The sequence below is a fragment of the Bactrocera neohumeralis genome, chromosome 2 (genome assembly GCF_024586455.1).
Source record: "Bactrocera neohumeralis isolate Rockhampton chromosome 2, APGP_CSIRO_Bneo_wtdbg2-racon-allhic-juicebox.fasta_v2, whole genome shotgun sequence".
Classification (NCBI taxonomy): Eukaryota; Metazoa; Arthropoda; class Insecta; order Diptera; family Tephritidae; genus Bactrocera; species Bactrocera neohumeralis.
Genome location: NC_065919.1, coordinates 92,046,890 through 92,051,543, shown reverse-complemented (window position 1 = coordinate 92,051,543; position 4,654 = coordinate 92,046,890). Strand labels below are relative to the sequence as shown.

Here is a 4,654-nt window from a genome sequence, read left to right as displayed (position 1 = left end):
AAAGCTTACAATTAAGCAGTATGATCTGTTTCATGGCATGAACCCGGTAAAGATACTCGTATTATTATATTGCTTAATTTAATAGAGCTATAAAAAAGTGCGTGTGTAAAGAGTAATTCGTCTTCTTAACTTAGTTAGACTCTTACTCTTAAAATGGTTAGTTTTCATAATAAACCAAAAGTCAGCTCATAAATTGTTTTATTCCTTTTTATTATTTTCTTTGGTAGTGGATATTCTATGAAATGGTGAGCGTGACATTTTCTAAACTAAATTTCACGCGCCCAGCAATGGCACTTGCACCAGCTTCTTGTTTTCTACAAGAGTTCATGTGAACATGTACATATGTGTGTATACGTCGGGCTATTGGCGCAGTCATTGACTCTGGTATTTTTTAATTACCTCACGGGAGCCTGGTTCCTGGTACTCTGTATTTGAACTTCCGAAAAATCCGAAAATCGGTGCAATCAGTAGCGTTCTCAGTGATGCTGTTCGTTTTCATAAATCTTATTTCATTTCCCCGTAAAACAAGATTATTTCTTTATATCGCAAGGGTAGCGCCTCTAATCTCGCCAAGGCCGTGCAAACCGTGACATTTCATTTCAATGTAAATGTATTTGTAACCCTGCGGTGAAAGTGATGAAAGACTTGGATAAGTACGTAAAAAATTAAATCATATACGAAGTGTACGAGTGCATGCGTCCAAACAGTGTGTATGCTGCAACATTTGCTTGATAACAAAAGACATAAAATTGATAGTGTTTTCTTATCTTTATGACTTCTGTGTTGAGCACGCGGTCCGCCACTCAGTCAGGCTTAGTCCAAGGCATATTTCATACATACTTTTTTACAGAAGTATTATTTGTTTTCGGACACACTATAGATGAGTGATCCTGATAATACTTACTTGTATTTGATATAAAAACTTTAATAACCGGCTGCTCAACCTTAAAGTATTCGTTTGTGTAACACAAACCCCAAGATGAGAATATTAAATAGCTGTTTGTAAAGGGCTACAATTATCGACATATCCTGAAAAAGTTGTAAAACAGGGCAAACTTTCTCGATAATTTATGTAAGGCAACCGTAAAAAACCGGCATGCTCTTGTCGTTACTATAATTAGGGAAGAACAAATACTTCAATCTAACATGAACAAAATTTCTGCTTTACTCCTACATTTGAATAAATTTAAAATTAAAAATTATAGAGAACAATTCCATACATCATTATTATCAGTAAGTATTACTAACGTTATTAGCAAGGTATTATATTTTCCAAAAAAACGTTACAGCAATTAATCGCGCAATTATGGATCGACTTCCCGCTTATCTATCATACAAGGAATCTCAAAAGAAACTTCACACAAAAAGGAAGACATGAAAACCTTCACTTGATCAAAAGTCATTTGTGCCGTTTTGTCGCGAAGCGGCAGTGTTCACTCCTTCGAATAAATACTTAATTATAGAGAATTATGCACAGAGCACTAACAAGCTACGAGTTCGAAACCAGTATGATGCTCATGTCGCTCGCGCCGATGCGGAAAAGACTTCTTCTCAGCAAGTTTGATTGAGCTAGGCTTCGGTCCTCGTTACTGCAATCCCCTGTACCAAAATAGAGTTTTGTATCTTAATTGAGTGGGTCGTTAAGGCACTTTATAGATTTTCTTTTAATGACATTTGTGGGCTTCGAACACACGTAGCAAGTTTCATCAAGATGGACGGATGGACAAGCACCTGGATTTCAACTCAATCGTCATCCTGATCATATATTTATAAATATTTATATATAAATCCATACCTATTTCGATAAGGTTTAGACTTTCAAACAATGCATAGGTGAACAAAACTATGACACTATAACTATGTAGCAACATGTTGCCAGCTATAATAAGCACGATAAAGATAGAGAAAATAGAAGTCGTGTTTTAGTAATAAAATTATTATTTCATGGTTTTCATTTTAAAACGTTGATATTATTAGCCGTGTAAAAATTTCGTATAAATACTGCTCGCACTCCAAGTTTATTCACAATTCAATTCAACATTAACTGTTAAAATGGCGACCTGGAACAAGATTTTCTTCGTTTGCGTGTTGGTACCTGCCTTACTGATGGTAAATATTAAAAAATATTGAGCATTTTGAACTATATTTGATGATCCTCATTTTTAAGGCGATCGTCCTACCAGCAGTTACAGCGGAAGATTCAGCGGAACATTCAGTTTTGGTGAAGAGGCGTGTTAATCTTGGAAAAGTTGTGAAAGTAATCAAACCAATAGCAAAAGCCCTAGTACCTATATTGGAAAACATCTAAACCCGAAATATCCCGAGCCTACGGTATCTTTAAATTAAACTTTGTTAGATTTCTACAATAAATGTTGAGAGCATATAAAAAATGTCTGTAATTATTTATTAATAACCGACAGGGTATGCAAGGATTTGTTTGGTTAACTTGAAGATTTAGGTGGAATTGATAGTTTCGTACTGCATGATAGACTGTCTGCAGTCACGAATTATTAATTGGGAAGGGCATTGTCATTCTGACATCACACGTTCTAGGAGTATTTGCTTCGAAAATTAATTATTTTAATTCACATTGAAAGTAATAACCGTCAATTGCTTCTTTCAAAATTTGAGGCCAGGCGTAATTATCAATTTCCATCGATTCCATTGGAATGTTTCTTTTTATTCGAAGAAATATCAAGAAAGCTCCGACGAAAACTGTGTTAACTCCACCGAACAGGGATCCGACCTTGAAACCACACTAATTTAAAAGTATTTTCGATGAAAACTGTTAGTATTTCGGCGCTTTATATCGGTGTGAAGCTTTTCTTCGATATGAAGAATAGGTTAGATATTCTCAAAACTATAGACCATAAAGCTATCGTTATTACTAACTTAACGTTAAATTAAGATCGTTCACTAAGTAATTTGTTTATTTATATTGCGACTTTCTCATTGCGTAAAAATTTTTAGGAAATTATATATTCTCCAATTTGATCCAACGAAATTGATTCAATAAATTTTGATCCTTGCACGCAACGGGTGCAAGAGGTTTTTGACGTCCTGATTTGAGTTGAAGGTTCTCCCATCGAAAAAAAATTTCAGAGACCGGAACAAAAGACGAGTCATCAAACTAACACAGCTTCTTTTCTATTGATGAATTCTGGTCTCTTCTGTATAAGTGCATCACTTAATTTGTTCAAGCGAACAACTTTTTTGGTAGACAAATTTAATCTTTCAGCAATCTCTCCAGTTGTTATTCGGCGATTTGCATAAACAAACGACTTTATTTTCTCCACACAGTCTTCAAGAGTCCTTCCAGGACGGGAGACATCATTAAGATAGAAATTGACGGAACGAAATTTTACAAACCAATTTCGACATCGGGGCATTTGGCCAAGACATCTTATGCGTACACATGGCATAATGTTCGCCTTGCTTGAATTGCATTTTAATTTTCACTTTTGTGATGAAACACTAAAATACATCGAAAATGCTGTTGACGATATTCCATCTTCGATGGTGCACCAAACAAACACTATTCCTATATAAGGGTAAAGCGGTTAAATGTGAAGTTGGCTGCGAAAAAATGCAATTAGATCAGCTGTTGGCATCAAACGGAAATTCTTTGAGAACAACCCAACATGTAAATAATTATCTCAAACTTAATCATCCGATTGACATTGCTTTGCCTTTTTAACTTATTTGAATAAATATTATTTATTTTCATTCAAACCGATCCCTTTGGAGCAAAAGTTTTTCCAAATCATTTTACATAAGTATGTATATGTATGTATTTATATATTTTTTATTAGTTTAAGTTGGCTTCATTTTTAAAAAAGTACTTAATTAAACGTTCACGACAAAAGAGGAAAAAATCGTGCTGGCAACAGTAACGTGTTACACTATCGATAGAATTTTGAATAAATACGGAGTTTTCATATTGTAGCGCTAAGTTCAAATCAGAATGGCAGCCATGAAAGGTACTCTCATCATTTGTATTTTGATACCACTTTTACTTACGGTAAATATAAAAGAAGTGTAAAGCATTTTAAACTGTTATAATTATCCTGTGACTTTCTAGGTCCTCTACACACCAAGTGCCACAGCAGCGCCCAGTGAAGAGCGTATTGTGGTCAAACGTGGTGCAATTGGTATCGGCATCGCCGTTGCCAGACCCCTTCTTAAGATGCTTGTGCCACTACTAAAGAAAGTCTAGGACAACTACTAATCTAAACAATTTATAACAATTGCAAATTAAGCTGAAAAACAAAAAATATATACGCATGGAATATTTAAAGAATATTTATGTTATCAGCAAGTTCGATAAATCTCTAAGGGGATTGAGAGCATCTTATATTACCATCTAAAATGGAAATCTAATATATATCTATATATAGTCGGTTCAGGGTAAAATAAAACTATGGGAAGATGATCGAATATATGGCTATATTTGGGGAATCAAGAATCAATCATTTTTCTTGTATTAATTTGTTTGCAAAACTCCTCTAACAGTTCTGAGAAATTGGAGATTTCACTTTTCCAGATAATTCCAGTTTAAAGTTTCTCGTACTAACTATTCATTTCAGCATTTTACAGATTGAGAAAGGAAAAGACAATTAAATTAAGGATCATTAAATTTTAATGAAACATTTAT

General features: G+C 34.2%; 2 long non-coding RNA genes across 2 annotated transcripts; both read left to right on the top strand.

Annotated features, from left to right (window-relative positions):
- Positions 1–2,026: 2,026 nt before the first annotated feature.
- Positions 2,027–2,390, top strand: LOC126756193 (uncharacterized). The gene is made up of 2 exons (XR_007666555.1): positions 2,027–2,109; positions 2,168–2,390. It is a non-coding gene; the product is annotated as an uncharacterized LOC126756193 (long non-coding RNA).
- Positions 2,391–3,957: 1,567 nt separating this feature from the next.
- Positions 3,958–4,437, top strand: LOC126756195 (uncharacterized). The gene is made up of 2 exons (XR_007666556.1): positions 3,958–4,021; positions 4,082–4,437. It is a non-coding gene; the product is annotated as an uncharacterized LOC126756195 (long non-coding RNA).
- The last annotated feature ends 217 nt before the right edge of the window (positions 4,438–4,654 follow it).